Raw genomic sequence first — 20,045 nt, 5'->3', positions numbered from 1 at the left:
TCCTCTGGCGATATCTATCTAGATGACTCCATCCCATATTTCAAGATCCCAGGTTTTCCCAATCACGGCCTGGAAAAGACAGGCCTTGGCTGAGCATCCAAATATCTCTGGAGCTTCTAGAACTGTATCAGGTTCTGATTCTGCTCTTCAACTGTTCAGTACTCCATGGCAGGAGATAAGGGCCTCTTTATAAGATAACAAGGAGGCTCCCTGGCTCTCACTCTTAGCATTTGTGTGTTAATGGCCCTCAGTTTCTCATTATTCTACTGCAGTGCATCAGTATTTATCTTAGTAATTGCTAGCCAATTCTGCTGTCCTTGCACACCCATCCCCATCTCTCTCAAATGGGGCATCATCACACCTGCAAGGTGCTCTCCATTGAGACGTTTCTGCAAGTCACCAGTGGTAAAATGTCCAGCAACTGGACTGCCATCTGGTGCCAGGGACTTTCTGGGCCCTACAGATGAGGTCCTCTTGCCTGCTGGGCTGTGAGTGAACCAAGCCCCAAACCCAATCTTACCACCTGATTTATCAGAACACTTTTGGTATCAACCGTATCAATTCAGGTCAAGGCAGAAGCAGACACTGAGGCAGGATTACACATGCAAGATGTTGACTGGGAGCAACTCCCATGAATGACAGAGGGGACCAGGAGAGCCTTCAGACCACAGTGAGGAACTGACACCTGTAAAAAGAGAAATAGAAAATTTGTAATCCTGGCTCAGATGATCTCTAGGTCTGTAACTCTCCCATCTCTGTATCTTTTGCTCACAAAGGTGTTAGAAGAACTGATGGTAGATGTACATGGAAAGGCCTAGCTCATAATCCATACAGTGAGGGTCCTTAACAATTTAATTTTTATGTTCATTGCAAAAAAAAAAAAAGGCAATAATAAACAGAGCTCCTGAGTGTCTTTTAAAGAAATACAGTGTTCCTGATTCCACGTGCAGACAGGTAGACTCGGAGCCTGCCTCTCTGCATTCATAATCCCTATTCCTTATTAAAAGCATTGTTAAGCACTTTATATTTTAAATAGCACCAGAAAGAAAACAGGATGCACTTATCTCTTACAGACATGACCTTAAAAGGTATTCTGTTTTATAATCATTATTACTAACTAAAATGCACTTCTCCTATTGTTTAATCAGAAAGAAGAAAAACATCCTACCAGCTTGTAACATGTATTAAGTGCAGACTTAAGCCGGTTACTACTTTAGTCACTTCACAGATTATTTTCTTCATCCTTATCAACTATTCTGCATTCTGGAATAGGAATTACTATCCACTTTCTAAGTGAAAATTGAGGCTTATAGAAGTTAAGTAACTTGTCTGTAATAACTCAGTTAATTACCAGAAATGATCAATAATAGACTCCAGAGCCTTGTATATTTCATTAAAATAATTTATCTGCAAAATAGACCTTATGTAAGGATTACAGAAAATATTTAGCTTAAATAATTTTATTTCCAAGACCAAAAAGAATATTTTCCTAATTATATGTTTAGAAATCTATACTGGTTTCCATCCCTACTCCAGTTAACACATTGTTTTAAGTAGTCATTCATAGATCTATTTCTCTCACTTAAATTATAAACTCCTTGAGGACAGCTAGCATGTCTGATTCATTTCATCCCTAACCAACTAGAATAAGGCCTGAATAATATATCTACTTAATTTACATATGTTGAGCCAAAAGGAAATTTCATACAACTCCGTTCATTTTTCTGCTATTTTCTCCCATTACTCTGATATAACACATTAGAATATTAGGAAAACATATCCTCTTTTTATTCCGAGGGACCCATATCCTAATGGAAGGGCCTTCTCAAAAGCCTTAAAATTCTTCTATTCGTTGAGAGCCCAAAGTCATTTTACTTTCTTCTTGGCTAAAAGATGTATATGGGTCACGGGAATCCTCAGAGTTCCCGTCCCCGGAATTCATCCTCTGAGTTCTCCACTCTGTGGGACAGATGACCAGTCAAAAGCATAAAAGTAAGGAGCACATGGGACGTGGGGAACAGATTATGAAAGGCAACTTCAGAAAATGGGGCCTTGGCAGTGGCTTTCTGAGTTCACCTCATGGTGAAGAGCACCGACTTTAGAAACAGAGCAGTCTGGGTCTGAATCCTGTCTGTGACACGGAGCTGTGTGACCTTGGACAAGTTGCTAAGCCTCTCTAACCACAGTTTCCTTGTGTGTAAAACAGAGATAATAATAGTGCTGCTGTGAGAAAGAAAAGGAAGAGCAAATGTAAAGCACTTAGCACATGGCCAGCACATGATAAACACTCATTAAATAGGAATTTATACTCATTATTACTTTCACTCTGCATGCAACTAGCTGCTTCATGTGAGCCGAATGGTAACAACATTTGGAACTCATGATTTTAATAGGTCTTTGCATTTCCACAGCACCTTTCATTTCAGAGGACCCAAAGCCCTGGAAAATATTAATTCTTGTCTACTTTATTTATGTGAGTAAAGGCAGGAGAACATACAATGGCGTTATTAAAAAGAACTATAGGATAGAACGCTAACTCCACATGCACAAAGTAAAACCAAGAAAACCCTTAGCAGTATCTAGGTCTCTCAACTTCTGGGATTCCTCTTTAATTGGATCAGGTTATTTGTTTCCAGTGGCTAAATATTATTTATTGGCAGTGTAAGTCAATGCTGCTGATATATTACTCTTTCGGGGAGTGTTTGTTTTTTGAAAACTGCTCTCAAATTTTCTAAATGTGAATTTAAAAGTCTGTCAGTCTATGTGCCGATAACACAAAACAGATTGTAAATGTGACGGGATGCAATCAAGTCAAACAAATCCAACAAGAGTGCCAGAAGGCTTAATATTAGGACTGCTCCTGTTCACAGGCTCTTGCTAATGACGGAACAATTGTTTGTGCTGATTTGTAGCTGGCATTGATATGCAGACAGTAACACTTTCATCTAAAAATCCAGCTCCCAATTTTTTTAATCCTGTCAATGAATTTGCTGTGTCTGCAAAGAGCAACTCCAAAGAACCTTTCTAAATCATAAGAAATGGGAATATGCAAGCATAGTCTTTAATTCTAAATCCAGGGTTTCTGTTGAAATGTACGATGATTTTTCTCTTTGTCATTGTCTTGTGATCTACTGGGATGCCTGCATCTGAACAACTTGTATGAATTAACAACTAAACACAGCTTTAAAATATTGGAATTGGCCAACGTGGAAGGGAGGTGGGCGCTCAACTGCAGGAGGATATTGCAAGATTCCAAACTCATCTAACATTTGCTTCAGAAAATAAAAAAATGTAAATGTGCTCTGACTGCAGTTCACATTTACTGTGGGGACGAGGGTTTTTTCTTTTTCTTTTTCTTTTTCTTTCTTTTTTTTTTTATCAAACAGCACCTGCCTCTCTATTCAGAGATGTCTGCGTGCAAGGATAAGTGCAAACAACAAAGGCTTCGGCTGTGGCAGCGGCTGCATCATTTTCTTGGAACTTGCCATTATGTTTCAGGTCAGAGATTGAGGTTTGGTGCAGGGAACAGAGCTTTTAATATCAGGTGAATGGATTTTTATATAAGAGGTTGGGAAGCTTTGCATCTTAGAAAGAAAAATGGTGCTTTAAAAATAGTCACATTTCTTTTGTACTGTAATTATCAGTGCATGACGAATCACTTTTTATTCTGTGTGGGCCAAAGGAAATATCCCCTACCCATCTCTGTGGGCTGGCCATTTTAAGGAGTCAAAATGTTCCCATATTTAATCAGTTCCTTGAGAATATGTAATTTACCTGGAAGATTGATCCCAAAACATCACTTTTAAGGGAGGACGAACAAATGGTACAAATTCATCAGTTTGTCCAGGAAATTACTGTCACATGCGTTCTTTGTTTAAGCAGGTAATATTGAGTAAATTGGTGATTTGTCCACAATTCCTGCTGCAAAAAAAGGCTCACATTGTATAAGGGACCAAATGTTAGAAATAAGAATAATCAGCCTTGTTAAAAATAGAAAGAATGATTAAAAAAAAATAGGAGGGAGTAGAACAATAGCCTGAGTTGAGCCCAGCTCTGACCTTGACAGTAAGAGTCCAGGCAAATCATTTCATGTCTCTGAGCTTCCGTTTCCCCATCTATAAAGTGGAAATAGTGAAATGTTCCCTTCCAGGGCTCTTGTAAGCAGGAAATGGGGACATGTTTGTGAAAGCTTTGCAAATGGTAAAACATTTTAAGAGCATCAAGAAGGAAAAAAGAAGAGGAATGATGATAGCAATAATAGTAACAATTATATAACAATCCTAATATTTATTAAATATAATAATGACTATTATTATTAATATTAAAAATAGTGAAACTTGCCCAGAAGTGCTGAAAATTGGTAGATGGTACAGCTCAGACTATGTTTTTATTCTCTGAACTGTAGGAAAAGAGACATACAGGCCCTATAATCCCATATAAAAAAAAGTGAAACCTATTCTGACTGAAGTAGACTTTAGACACATTAATACACATTCTGTGAAAGAAACTCTGCAGGCTTTAAATTAAAGTCGCATCTTTCTGAGAGCCTTTTTCAAAAGCGAAGCGTAGGCTGATAGAGGATCCTATTTTTCAAAGAGCTTGCAGGGTTTCAAATGACCTTTGCCCATAGAACATGGGGGTCACATTAACATGCCAAAGTCACGTTTCCCCCTCACTAGAACTGTTGCCCACATGTTTTATAACCTTACATGAAGTCGCCAGGCAATGGCAAGCATTCATTACCATATCTCTGCTTCGAAATTCACAGCTTTCCATTGTTATAAGAACTCAAGATTTTTAAGTAGTAAAAAAGTTGCAGGAATTATGGATAGAAAACTACTGCATATTTTTGTTTCTGAAACCAAAACCCCAAGAAAATAAATACACTTTTAACACTAGATGCAAGAGACAGGCAGCTTCCCACACTTGCTCTCGGGGTGATAAGTTGTGTGGTGGGAAGGTAAGGCAGCTGGTGGTCACTATGAAAAGTCTGTGAGCACTATGGTTCCTCTAGTCAAGAGACAGGAGAAAGAAGAAACTAGCATATGTAGGTCACCAATCTTTTCCCCTTCTTTGGTGGTTGTATACTGTGTCCACTTAGATAAGCTGGAACTACATTTCCCAGAATCCCCTTCCCTTCATAGCCCTGGGCTAGCGCTGGGCACAGGAAATTTGGGAGGTGAAATAAAGCAGCAGCCATTATGCTCAGAAGATCATGGTTGCTCAAGGCAGAGAGGGACAGTCAAAGAAGTTTCCAGTTTGTCCTCCTCTCCCTGATCTATGTCCAGCTCCCTACCTGACGCCTGCCCTGCTGACAAATAGTAAAACCGAGCTACCATCTGACCCGTTACGGTGAACTGACAGAGGCATTGACCACAAAGAACCAACAATCTTCCACAGACTTCTATCCCAATCCCATTTCTGATTCCATGCTAGCAGCTAGATATGACTGGCTTCCCTCATGATCTAACTTGTTTACCCACTCAAGAGCAGATTTAAGTCTGGTCCGTACAACAACACAAGTCATTTAAAGATATTTGGTATAAAGAGACAGCATGGGCTCCAAAGTCCTACAAATATATATAGTCATCCTAAGTCCTTTTCAAGCTATGTGACTTTATTCCTCTTAAGCCTCCATTCTATCTTCAGGAAAAATAGTAAGAAATCCTGCCATTATCCTGCATGAAGAAAACAAAAGTTCTCCTGTGAGTATTCTTAATCATAAGCTAGTCTTCATGTACATTGGGGATTCATGTACTCTACCTTTGTAAACCATAAAAATCTCGAACTGAGCATTTAGTTTAGCAGCCTATGGTTGTAAGTGCCTTCAAGGCATCTGGAAAGAGCAAATACAGAAACTTTCCAAAGGAAAGCACCTTAAACCCAGGACACAAAGTTTTCCCAAATAAAATTCCAAGAAACATGAGCTCAGGAAAAAAAAAAAAATTACAAAACATCTAAGGAATTAAGCTGTCATTAGCAAGAGTGAGCAGAAAAAATGAACAGCATCTGACCTGCAAAGATGGCAAATAATGAATTTTAAAACAAATATTTATTGATTTCCTACTTTGTGCCAAACTATTTTTGGCACTTGGGGATCAGGCACATCAATGAGTAAAACTGAATTTCTGCCATTTTGGTGATATTTAAAATTTGCGTTTAAAATGTAAAGAATGTCTGAAGGTTTTTTTTTTAAAGAAATACAAGAGGATGTCAAAATTACCAGGCAGTTTTGATAAACAAATAGAACCTGAAGAAATAAACAAATAATAATGATTAAAATTAGAAACCTGGTGGACAGGATAAGCCACAGAATAATGACTGAAGGAGAACTTGAGTTTTATCCAGAATGCAGTACAATGAGACAAAGAGATAGAGATTTTGAACAAGCAGTGACAGAACATGAATAGAGAAGCTCTAACATATATCCAGTCAGTGTTTCAGAAGGAGAAAATGAAGGAAAGGTGCATTATTCCAGGAAATAATGGCTGAGACTTTTCCAGAGTGAAAGGTAGAAATCCTCACTCAAGAAGCCCAACAAATCACACCAGGATTTTTTTTTTTTTTAATTTTTCTTTGGAGACAAATAAAATGTAATGCCAGCATATTTTATAACATTTGGTTCAGGTACCAAACTTTTTTTTTTTTTAAGATTTTATTTATTTGACGGAGAGATAGAGCCAGAGAGCACAGCAAGGGGAGCAGCAGGCAGAGGGAGAGGGAGAAGCAGGCTTCCCACCGAGCGGGGAGCCCGATGCGGGGCTCGATCCCAGGATGCTGGGATCCTTACCTGAGCCGAAGGCAGATGCTTAACCAACTGAGCTACCAGGCACCCCTTGGTTCAGGTACCAAATGTATATTAAAAGATGTAATGAAATTTCTATTTCTATTAAGTCATCAAAAACAGTGAGGTAAGTGAGGCACCCAGCGTGCAAAATTAGAGGGAAAACTTAGGGATGTGCAAGTGCAGGGTTGATCCTTGAAAAAATCTGGGAGTGAGTATCTTCTTAAATTTTGTGCCCTGGATGCCTCACTTGCCCTACCCAAGTCCTGGCCCTTACAGACAAAAATCCGCTTTTTTGACCTTCTATTTGGAGTTATCTAATTGAATATGTAAAACGATAAATTGAGTTCTTTTCATGAAATTTATATATTGGTTTTTTAATCTGCTATGTTGTGATCTAATTTACTTTCAGTATCATGCACCCATTTAAAATGTATAGTCCATTGCATTTGACAGTATAACGATTTCCACAACCAAGAGACAGAACATTTCCATCATCCCAAAAAGTTCTATCCTATTCCTTTGCCTTTATCCACACCTATTCCTGGTCCTAGAAAGCCACTGATCTGCTTTCTATCATTATAGTTTAGATTTGACTTTTCACAATTTTATATAAATGGAATGATACAGTATTTACCTTTTGTTTTTCAATCACAAAAAAGTATCTAAGGCAGCACTTCTTTAACATGTTGCCTTACAGATATGGGTTATCTTGATTTGCAATAAGTAAAAAAATTAAATCAGATATATTTGTCTCTGCAAATTTTTTTCTTTTTATAGTGGTTTTGGAAGTGCTAGAGATTTCAGTGTGCTATATATAAATTGTGATTAAATTGATGGAATCTTATTTATACAGGACATCTTGGAGCAAATTAGAGAATTACTGTCATTTTTACACCCTTAATTAACTTATATTTAACTTCAGTGTTCATTTTGGTTTTTGTCTTCATCAAAAGTCCCATCATGAGTATAAATTAAATTTAAAAGGTACTTAAGAATAAAAAGACTATTTAATGCTATGGTAATCAAAATCAACACAACAGCTACAGGTATCCAACCGGGCGACCTAAGCACAAATATAATCCTTTTACATCTAATGATTGGTGTGCATGGCCACTCAATATACCCTACAAGACCCTCAAAGCATTCAGTTCTGGAAGAAAAAATAATCACATCATTGAGAGATTTTTAAAACAAAAATTAGAGATCAACTTAATTGTTTATGCATCTCTATTTTTTAATAGAGATGTATGACATTTGAAAATCTTTTATAAACTTACCAAGTAAATAAAGAATTTTTCAAACATGCCAGAAACCAAAACAGATGTCATTACCATTTTTAATGATGACTCTCCTATGACACTTTCACAAACCTTTGAGGATTTTCAAATCACAGCGTGGGAAGGAAAAATGAACGTTTACAGGCCACTCATGGGTCACTAATTATTGCACGTCAGCAGATAAATTTGTCTCTTTTGCCAGTCACCCTCTTTGAAGTCTCTGCATTATTTTCCAGCATTTATCAGACTTCTCCTTCTTCCTTATAATTTTCTCATTTCCTACTTCAGGACAACATCGTATTATTGCTTCTCCAACCTGTCTGGCTGATCCATCTCCACTTCTCTATGAGTTCCTCTCCCTTCTCCATGGACACAACAGAACTAATCCCTCTGCTTTTCTCCCTCTCCCACTTCATACTTGCCTTTCTTTGCTTAATCTACTGTGCTGATACTGGGCTTATTTCCCCAGCTCTACTTCAGTTGTAGGCTGCATTTCCCTGGGTCTCCTACCAGCTTGTTTCATTTAGTGAGACCAAGTGGGGGCACTGAAGGGAGTAAGGAGGCACTGAGAATGATAGCATGAAGGACAAGAGCAGCCAGGGTATTGCTCTCCCTCCCTCTCTCTGCCTTGGATATGATCTCGGATGTCTTGACTGCAGCTGGACGGTTCAAAATGGCTTCATTTACACATCTGACAATGGGTTTTGGCTGTTAGCTGGTTCTCCTCCATGTGACTTCTCATCTTTCAGTAGACTAGACTGGGCTTCTTCACAGCACTGTGGTCTGAAGGTTTCAAGAGAACAAGACTGGAACTATAAGACCGCTTAAGGCCTAGAGTTTCCAGAATTCCAGAAGTCACATCTACCACATTCCATTGGTCAAAGCAAGTCACAAGGCCCAGCCCTTATTCAAAGGGATAGAAAACCAGACTTTGCTTCTTGGTGAAAAGAACAGCAATATACCATTGCAAACAGCCTGGACACAAGGAAGTGTTCACTAGAAGCCATTATTGTAACAATACTCTTCACTCAGTCCTGAGCTCCAGAACCACCACCTCCATCCTAGCCATGGTTTAGGACCTTAGCCACATGCTGCTCCCAATCTCTGCATTGTCCCCTATCTGTCTCCTCAGCTCCTTCATCGCCTCTTTAATCTGTTCTTTGCAATAGATTGCTCCTGGTTTCCCTGTTCCTCGTTTGACCAGAAATGCACATCTACTTTCTTTCTTTCACATCGATAGTGAATAACTAAAATCTGAATCCAAACTTAATCTCTCACCCTAAGTCCAATCCTAAATTTCCATAGTTCCACCTAGATTTTCCTTTTACCCCCTAAACCTAGCATATCCCAAAACTTAAGTTATAATCCTCTCCTCTAGATAATGACTCTTGTCCTTGTCTTAAGACTCCAAACTGGAGGTCAAATAAGTACAGCCAGTGGGCCAAACCCACCACCACCAGTTTTACTGGAACACAGCCATGCTTGTTTACTTTTGTACTGTCTCTCGCTGCTGTTTTCATGTACTGCAGAATGGAATGGTTGCAACAGAGACCATGTGACCTGCAAAGTTAAAAATATTTACTATCCGGCTTCTGAGAAAATACAGAAAATTCAGAAAACTTACCAACCTCTTTTCTAAACCTCTGATTCCTTTTACTTTTTCATGTATAATTGATTTAAATTTTCATGTAAACTGATCATTGCAAAAGGCCATTTTAATTCAGTCACCTACTAACAATTCTATAGTGACTTCTAATTATGTATCTGATAACTACAAACTCTATATTCCTCCACCAAATTACTTCAATTTACCCAACAAAATTTAATTTGCACTTTTCCCAAACCATCTTCTCCAATCTAGTGCATTTTCTCTTACCGGATTTCAGAATCTAGGAACATAGGAATTCTGTCTTATGCTCTAGAAATATAGGAATTAAGTCTTATGCTTATTCTTGTGCTCTGGAACCAAGCACGATGTCTGGCATATGGCAACCAGGGAGTGTGTGTTAAATGAATGCTCCCCCTGAATACTGATTTTATTTATACTTTTTTAAAAAGATTTATTTATTTATTAGAAGGGGGAGGGGCAGAGGGAGAGAGTCTTTTATAGTAGGCTGCACTCTCAGCAGGGCTTGATCTCAGGACCCTGAGATCATGACCTGAGCCGAAACCAAGAGTTGGATGCTCAACAAACTGCACCACCCAGGTGCCCCTTATTTCTACTTTTGTTACTTTATTTATATACTTCTTCTACTTAAAACACCCTCTCCATTCTTTTCAATCTATCCAAACTATTTTCTCTCGTCCTAGCTTCTCTCCAAACTGTCTTAATCTTAATGATCTGTTCTTTTATTCAAATTCTATGACACTAAAAATCCATACCATCCATCCACCCACTGCCTCCTTGCATAAGTGGATATGGAATTAGCCACAATATTGATTGTTGAGACAACAAGAACATGCCATATGTTTAAATATGCACATTTTGTAACATCCTTTCACATACCTCACAGTTATCCTTTGAGATATTTCTTATTAGTCTTGATTTGGAATTGGTCCAAAATTATAAGGCTAGTAACTACTAAGAGCCAAAATGATGATTCAGCTTCTAAATATATAAGCTTGAAGTCCAAGATCTAAATTTATAATGCTTTCCAGGAAATGTCAGATGAGTTGTATATTATAAGATTTGATTCTAATTTTTTTTTTTTGGTAAATTGAGAGTTAAAATAATTCAAATAGAAAAAGATGAAGGAGTTGTAGAAAAGAAATAGAAAACACTTATTCATTGGTTATTACTCAGAAGAGAAAAGTTCACTTAAACAATCTAAAAATTACAACCTACCCTTTCAACATTTGTGAACAAAATCCTGAAGATGATACAGACATCCCTGGAAGCCAACTCTTAAACTATGGTTTCAGGTCTTACATTTTGGTCCTTAATCCACTTTGAGGTATTTGTTTTTGTTTTGCATATGGTTCAGGAAAGTGGTCCAGTTTACAGTTTCATTCTTTTGCATTTAGCTGCCCAGTTTTCATAGCACCATTTATTGAAGGCTGTCTTTTCCCCCCTGGATATCCCTGCCTCCTTTGTCATAGATTAATTGATCATATAAGTGTGGGTTTACTTCTGGACTCTCTATCCTGTTCCATTAATTTTTCTGTCTCTTTTTTTGTGCCAGTACCATACTGTTTTGATTACTATAGCTTTGCAGTATAATTTGAAATCTGGGATTGTGATACCTTTAGCTTTGTTCTTCTTTCTCAAGATTGCTTTGGCATTCGGGGTCTTTTGTGGTTCCATAAAAACTTTAGAATTATTTGCTCTAGTTCTATAAAAAATATTATTGTTATTTTAGTAGGTATAGCAACCCTGATCTTTTAAAAATCAATGTAAGCAATATTTTTCTGGATCTGTCCCCTTAGTCAAGAGAAACAAAAGCAAAAGTAAACAATTGGTACTACATCAAACTAAACACATTTTCCACAGTGAAAAAAATCATCAATAAAATAAAAAGGCAACTGAATGGGAGATGATATTTGCAAATGACATACCTGATAAGGGGCTAATATCCAAAATACATAAAGAACTCATACAACTCAACACCAATAAAACAAACAATCTGATTAAAAAGTGGGCAGAGGATCTGAATAGACATTTTGCCAAAGAAAAATACAGATGACAAATAGATACATGAAAAGATGCTCAACATCACTAATCATTAGAGAAATGAAAAATCAAAACCACAATATATCACCTCACAATAGTCAGAATGGCTAGTATCAAAAAGACAAGAAATTACAAGTGTTGGTGAGGATGTAGAGAAAAAGGAACTCTCACGCATTGTTGGTAGGAATGCAAACTAGAGAAGCCACTGTGGAAAACAGTATGGGGGTTCCTCAAAAAATTAAAAACAGAAATACCATATGACTCAGTAATTCCACTTCTTCTGGGTATTTAGCCTAAGAAAATTAAGCACTAATTCAAAAAGATACATGCATCCCTATGTTTATTGCAGCATTATTTACAATAGCCAAGATATGGAAGCAACCTATGCATTCATCAATGAATGAATGAAGATGTGATATTTATATATACATATATAATATGTATATGATAGAATATTACTCAGCCATAAAAAGGGGGAGATCTTGCCATTTGCAACAACATGGGTTGACCCAGAGGGTATTATGCTAAATGAAATACATCAGAGGAAGAAAAATACCGTATGATTTCACTTACATGTAGAATCTAAAAAATAAAAAAAAATTCAGAAGGAGACCCACAAATATAGCAAACAAACTGGTGATTGCCAGAAGTGGGGATGAAGGGGTGGAGGGATGGGTAAAATGAGTGAAGGGGCGTAGAAGGTACATCTACAGGTCATAGAATAAGTCATAGAATGAAATTTTAGTAGAAATGAAATAGATAAGTCATAGAATGAAATGTACAGCATAGAAAATATATTCAAAGGTATTGTAATAACATTGTATGGTGACAGATGGTAGCTACTCTCATGGCGAGTGTAGCATATTTTATGGAGTTGTCAAATCACTATGTTGTACACCTGAAACTAATGTAACACTGTATGTTAACTATACTTCAACAACAGCAAAAAAGGAAGTTGGCAAATGTTACAAATAAAAAAAAGTTTTAGAGTTTTCCAGCACATCACTAGATATATATATATATTATAAAAGAAGAGGAAAAGAGAAACAGAAGGCAATAATAATCACAATATTAATTAATAATAATTGATAAAGACACATTAATTTAGTATTTACTCTGTTCTAAGCCATGTGTTCTAAGCACCTAACATTTTTTCAGTAGTGTGCTAAAGCCAGCTAGTACCACCTTGCAAAAGCTACTTACGCACATCTCTTCCCAGCTCTGAATTCAGTGACCTCACATTGGTACCTTGAAAGCAGACAGTGGGAGTATATATACTGTGGAAATCAGCAGATACTACAAATCAGGATTTCTTATCCAGAGAGCCAGTCATCAAACCTTAACACATCACAGGTCTTAAGCCAGACTTTTACAAGGCAGAATAGTCACTACTGGTTTCTTAATGTATTATTCTGTATTATTTCATCAATAGGAAACCTATGCTTAAGCAGAGGAAAGGAAAGGAAAAGTATTAGATTGCAAAAGTAAGGAAAGGCTTGACTACAGTACAATTAGTCTGTGACAGCAGAAGGCTGTGGAAGCCCTTGCTTACATTACCTTCCTTCCACCAGAGGAGCTTCTGGGAAAAGTCGGTAGCATATTCTTCCACTGACCATGCTATCTCCATCACTCCTGACCATGGCACAAAACAGAATTGTGAACAGTTCAATCACTTCACCTTAGCTCTTTGAGTGTCACTGACTATTTCTAATCAGACAACACTCTTCCAATCGATAAGTAGGTACTTCCTAAACCCAGATAATCAGCTATTAAAGTATAACCTTGGGCAAGTTCAAAGGGATACTGCAGTGCTGATGCGGTAGGGAAAAGGGTAAGCCAAGGGGGAGAGAGCCAGAATAAGAAAAGAAATTAAGAATGACACCTCAGGTAGGGTAAGTTCTGTAAGAGCTGAGTTTCCACTTTATTAATAGGGTTCCCTCGGTGATTTGAAATGATAACACTGTGCCTGTGTTTGCCACTCCTCCTTCCTTCCTTAGTAATTCTCGGTATATCCTTGAGAGTAATGTGGGCCAGTGCACAAAAGGAAAATTATGACAAGCTTCTTCTGTCATAGCTCCACAAAAGGATAAAATGTTTATACTTCAAGGGCTCCAAAGCAAAAGTTAATTTTTAATCCAAGCTTATGCTTCCCTTAAGGGGAGAGCTGTCCAGTGAATTAGATAATTTTCAAAATTTGCTAGCAGAAATACAAATCCAAAAATTTTAAGGAAGAAAATGAACACAATAACAAATCATAAGTTATCTGTCATAAACAACAACTGCTGGGTCTCGAAAGTAGGAGAGGGAGGTGTACAGCTTAATTAGGAAGGGTCTTCCCAGAATACCAATGGCCTCCCAGATGCTCTACTTAGTTTGCCACGGGCCATTGTTTTCCTCCATAAATTTAAATTAGCATCTGCAGCCACTCTCCTTGAAATAAAGATTTGAGCTCTATGCTTCATTTTGAACACCCACTGGTCTTGAACTAAAATTAAATCATGAATGGAGTATTAAAGGTTGATAATCTTCATGCAACATCACTTCAGCAATGAAACGAAAACCCTTGAACAAAATTCTGCTAAATACCCAAAAGTGTCATGGTTAGGTTCCAGCTTAATAAAATTGTCTAGCATTTGTAACTTTAAATGCCTTTGGGCAGTTTCTTTCAAGAGGATGTTATAATCTATACAAGATTGAGCATGAAGTGATAAAACAATACAACCTTGAGCTGATGGGGGGATGGGGGAGGGTGATAGAATTCCATGGGAAGTGTCATGGTCCTGCCCAAACTGGGGGAGAAGGAGAAATTCTTTTTTCTCTTTCCCCTCTACCATCAAACAAGAAGTAACTCCTCTGTCCCAAAGGGATTCTTAAAGCCTCCATCCCAAAGAAAACACTGATTGCACTGAGAAAACACTGATTGCTCTCAGTAGCCAGTTAAATCACAGAACCAGAAGCACACATACTAGGGAGCCATCCAAATTGATGCCCTCAGTTAACAAATTCTTTGTTATGCTTATGACATCTAGAAGCATCCGTAGATACATTTGTTATGTGGTAGAAGGGCGTAGTTGGAAGGAGGTAATCTTGTTATTATTACACGATCACAGAACTGCCAAACCCCAGAGATGGTGCAGACCATCTTTTCCATTTCGGTCTGTAGATATTGTCCCTATTGCCACACCAATGGCTCCTTGTAGTGCTTGGTTCCCAAAGAAGGCTATACATCCTGCAAACTCTTCAACTAAGATGAGCACTTAAAATGTGATACTTTTGATATTTTATTATGGTTTTGTGGGGAGTAGGAGAGAAAAAATGGGATCTTTAAAAAAAAAAAATCCCAGACTAGAGAAGAGGAACTACCTAGAGGGATCAAAGAGAACTGAACAGAAAAAGATTCTACTTCATTTTTATGTTTCCTTCCCATTTAAAGATTTAGCCAACTCAGTAATGTTCCTGGAGCAAGCATCTCAGCTCAGGGTAGACTTTGAGCTAAGAACAATAGCTCAGACAGAGTGTTCACGTGACAAGTACGTGCCAAACTTCTACATTGTCCTGAGATATGAGCCTACCACAGATGGCCCAGATGTTCATGTGAGTAATTCCAGCATCTTCCAGAAGCCCTACCAGGTATCAAATAGATCGGCTTTATATCTAATATCTGAGAGTATCTAATATCCTAGAAGTATATTGTATCATATACTGAGGCCCTAATGTCTTGCTCACTGAATGTTCAGAAACATATGAAAAGTATCTACTATGGTCTCAAAGACTGAAGAAAGCTTTGGGATGCTCTAATAGTTCTGAGCTTCAAGGAAATAGACAGCCCATTCTGCCAGAAAGAGGACACAGGCAGATCTTTTTGTGAGTATGCTAAAAATTATTAGGGAAGGAAAATAACACCAAGAAAGAAGGTTACAGTCAGACTCCACAAATGGTTGTGGCATCAATAAATCAGTAAACAGTTTGAGGTACCCATGTGATTTATGACTAATAATCCTAAACATCTATGGTAGGTACAGATATACAGATAGAGAGAGATACAGATAGGTATAAATGATATAGACATGATAGAGAATATATAGAGATAGAGGTAGGGATGGAGAGAGTTATATACATACATTCAAAGCCTGCTACGGGTAGAACTGAGACAAAAGTGTGACTACTATTATCAATCGAGTTAAGAAGCAATATGACAAGTCCACTACTACTTCTACTTCAGTTTCAAGTGCAGGGTAAAAGAAAGAAGTATTCATGCATCAATTGCTGTATTTCCATCAGTGATATCATCTTTGATTTTCCTTCCAAAATAGCACTAGAGTGATCATTCTAATCATAAAACAGTCCCATAGGGCTTTGTGAACTTTAAAATCATTTCCTATGTGTTACTTAATCTCAAAATAACCCTGTGAGGAAAGCAGGCTATCAGGGCAGACATAGAGGCATGAAGAAGGAAGAGGAGGGTTGGGAAAGAAAGAAAAGAAGGGGAGAGAGGGAGCAAGGAGAAGAGGGATAAAGGGACAAGGGAAAGCTGCCTACTCAGCTCTTCCTGCCATCAGATATCACTCTTCCTCCTAATAACAGTTCCTACCATCGCCACCTCCTAACAAGCATTCCAAGGATTTAGATCCACACAGTTCTTCTTTAGACTCTCCAATAATAATTGCTGTATAAATTCTAAGTAGTAATATTATTATCACCAATTTTAGCTATCACATCTTTCATAAACTCACATATGAAGCTGGGGAACTTCAGAAAAAACAACAGTAAGGGCAAGTAAAACACAATGTCAAGAGAGTGAGTTAAGAAAGAAAGAAAGCAACAAGCACCTCACTTTCCTTATAGGCCTCATAATCTTTCTTCATGAGGCAATCTAACCAGGCAGTAAGCTTACATTAAAAATGGGGCGTGTAAAGAGTGAGTTCTTGGAGACCAGCCTAGGAAAGGAAAATCCCTCCCATTTTGTCCTCAGTTCAACTCCCAAGATTCCCAGCCTCACCGTGTGAGTCACACTGCAATTGCCTATGATAGGCATCTGCACGGATGCCTTCTGCTTTAGCAAGGATTCAAGCTTCTGCCTGCCTATAATAAGGGGGAAAATCAGTGCAACAATGTGACCGGATGCTGAAAAGCTGGCAGCCAGGGAAAACAGTAGTGCATTTGGCTAATTTTCTATTTCAGGGCTTTTTACTGTTAAGAAAATTGGCCTCCATGGATTAAGAGAAATTCAACATTTGCATCCCTTTCTTCAATTTGATCTCTTTGTTTCCATTTTAATATGTCGTGGGAAGTTTCCTGTGAATATGTAAACAAGCTTTGTGTTTATTTTAATCACTTTTTCCTCCTGTTTCCAGGCTCTAGACAACGCAGGCCCTCACTCAAATTCTGCTGTTTCAAGTAGAACACAACCAAGTTGTAACCCAGGTCTCTCCTTGTGTAAGAGGAAGTGGTAGTGGGAGAGAGGAAAGGATGGCATTTCCTAAAGCAGCTGAGACTCTTACTAACAGGCTAAAGAACCAACTCCTCAATAAAGAATTAGTCAAATGAACTAGTTTAAGAAAGAAATCTTTGGGCTGACATAATTTACAGCTTTGGAACATGAACAGCCACCCACAGTTCTCTCCCTTTCCTGTTAATCTTGAATATTTTACCTCTACTTTGCTTCTCAAGGAATCACCTTAAAGGCATTGCCATATTCAGGGTCTCTAAGCTCCCCATCTGATTTATTAACCCACTGTAATCTGCCTTTGGTCCTTACTACCTTACTGAAACTTACAAAGACAGTGGTCAAAACGACTGACTTATTGATAAATACAGTGAATGTTTCTCAATACTTATTTTACTGGATTTCTCTATGGCATTTAAAGATGATGACCACCTTCTCCTTTGAGAAATTTCTCTTCTTTTGTTTTCTATGATACCATGCTCTCCTTATTCTCTTCTATTTCAGATCAGTTCTGTCTTCTCTGAATTCTCCTCCCCCATGCTCTTAAAAATAGGTGTTCTTTGTGTTCTCCACCTCCTCTTTAACTATCTCATTCCTTCTTATGTTTTCAATATCACCTCTACATAATTTTCACATCTGTATCTCTAGCCTAGACTTTCTTCCTAAGTCTTTTTATCTTCACCTGCCTATCTCAGTTGTTGTCAGCTGTGGTTATTAAGGACAATTCCAACTCAGCTCCTGCTGCCACACTCCCACCTCAAGTGCCTGCTGTTGTGTGTCTTTCCATGTTTTGCCTCCAGGGTCTTCTATAATGCCATAGGAGCTGACTTGTCCACTTAAACCAGGGAAACCCACAATGAAGGAGTCAGTAGGTAAATGCTCCAAAGTCCTGTCTTTCAGATAGGCTAATTCTTGAAGGCATTCGTTGTTCTTCTCAAAAGTCCCCTTGTTGCCCGGAGCACTGACTCAATGAAGTACCCTTACACTGGATCTTTCTCCTTCACTGTCTCACTCTCCTTACTTGGTCACTCACAGTTTGTGGGATCATTTCCCAAGTAAACTACCTGTACCCAAGTTCTTATTGCAGGTACTACTTTCAGGGAAACCCAAAGGCTTTGGGTACCAGGAATGGTCCTGGAAAGCAGACTTCCAAAATGAGATTCTATAGTTGGATTGTCTCTATTTAGGTGATACCAATAATCCAATTACTGGTGGTAAACAGGATAGTGGTAAGAGTTAGCATAATGTAGCATTCAATTACTAGGATTCTCACCCATAATGGATGTGATGAAGTATAGGAGAAAGGAAAAGCATTGCACTGAATGATATGGAGCAATGGTAATTATGGTTATGGAGTTGAGTGGCTTTTCTTAAATGCCTTAAAAACTTTGAAAAAGTAAAATATGGAGTAGAAATAAAATACCAGGCTGAGGTCAGCTATCAACTCAGTGCACACTGTGAAGATCAAAAAGCTTCCATAGAAAGTTTCAAAAAGACTTTCAACTCCTATAATCAGAGTGCAGTCTATGCTGAAAGTCAGGCCAAATATCTAAACCTTATGGAAAGACAGAATGTGTAGTATTGAGAGGTCTCCTAAACTGAAGACATAGCCAGTAGAATCTCGAAACTTGATATGGGGACATTGGGTGGGTTCATTTAAGAAGATTGAAACTCGGGGCGCCTGGGTGGCTCAGTTGGTTGAGCGACTGCCTTCGGCTCAGGTCATGATCCTGGAGTCCCAGGATCAAGTCCCGCATCGGGCTCCCTGCTCGGCAGGGAGTCTGCTTCTCCCTCTGACCCTCCCCCCTCTCATGTGCTCTCTCTCTCCTCTCATCCTCTCTCTCAAATAAATAAATAAAATCTTTTAAAGAAAGAAGATTGAAACTCCAAGTTCTCCTGGATCCTCCAAATTGGCAGTTTCCTCCCCCTCCTAGAGGAAAGGAGTCTCCCTTACCTGAAGATCTTGCAAATGCCTAGTAAGATGACATTGCCTCCTCAAAATCCACGACTGCCTCCCCTTATAGTTTACAAACCAATAATGAAGGTATGACTCAATATTAATTTAGCAGGGAAATACAGTTCTTGCTCTAGAAAAAAATAGCCTTTTTTTTTTTTTTTACAGAAAATGTAGTGCTGGTTTATATGTATTGTCAGGAATTGGAAGAGTATGTGTGGGAGTGGTTTTTACGGATTAAAATGGGGAGGCAGTATATAAACTTGGATAGGGGAGATTTATTGACATTGAAGTATATTCTTCTATGACTCAGGATTTAATGTCTCGGCAAGAACACCTGGCAAGCCAGAGCTGGAAGGCCTCCATGAAGTTTAGTCACAACTTTGGCCTATAGGAATAAAGGTAGAGATACTGTAACTGCCTTGGCAAAGTATTGAAGAAGAATTTGAAAGGCTCAGGGAAGTATGAAAAAAAAACTCATCCTAACCATGTTTTACAGGGTACTTTCTTTACTAAGAAAATAAGGAATAAATTTTTGATGAGATTCCATCATATATTTGAGAATTTCAGTGATAACTCTTCTTAGTAGGCCAGGGTAGATATTAGGAAATTATGCCATGGTAGAACTCATTTCCAATGTATCAATGGGGATGATAGAATTCAAAAAAAATCAGAGAAAAGGTGATATCATTTAGAGGCAAGGTAGAACTGATTACCATAATGGGCATCAAATCCAGAATGGCAATCTGAGAACCTTGACCATGGTGTTCCTAGGAATGAGAGAGACGGGCAGTTGACTACAGAAAAAATCAAGAGCTGGCAAATGGAATTCTGATGTCAGCCTCCACTGTGGAAAATCACAATTATTCAACCAACTTTAATATTAGATCTTGTTCTCAGACGAAGAGCCA

Source organism: Neomonachus schauinslandi, chromosome 2 (assembly GCF_002201575.2).
Source record: "Neomonachus schauinslandi chromosome 2, ASM220157v2, whole genome shotgun sequence".
Classification (NCBI taxonomy): domain Eukaryota; kingdom Metazoa; phylum Chordata; class Mammalia; order Carnivora; family Phocidae; genus Neomonachus; species Neomonachus schauinslandi.
Note: the sequence above shows the minus strand (reverse complement) of the source record.